This window comes from Cyclopterus lumpus, chromosome 11 (genome assembly GCF_009769545.1).
Source record: "Cyclopterus lumpus isolate fCycLum1 chromosome 11, fCycLum1.pri, whole genome shotgun sequence".
NCBI lineage: Eukaryota > Metazoa > Chordata > Actinopteri > Perciformes > Cyclopteridae > Cyclopterus > Cyclopterus lumpus.
The window spans coordinates 9,814,041-9,814,331 of record NC_046976.1 but is presented as its reverse complement, the minus strand read 5'-3'; positions in this window follow the sequence as shown (position 1 = coordinate 9,814,331).

The following is a 291-nucleotide window of genomic DNA, read 5'->3' as shown; positions in this document are numbered from 1 at the left end:
AAACTGGCTTTGAGAGTGACTTCTTTCTGATACAGTGATAAGTCATGTATCCAGTGTAGTACTGCTTGAACAATATGTCAGAATCGAACACTGTGTAGAGACACAAATTGCCATGTGGATTTTCATTGTATATTACAAGTAATCAATTATTAATTTGGTCTGTGGATGTCTATAAAATCTGAAAACAATAGAAAATGGCCATAACAATTGGCCTACTGGGACCAATTCCATTGTTTAAATAGTTTTTTCACAAGTTTCAATTTCACATTTCACAGCACAAACACAATAGGC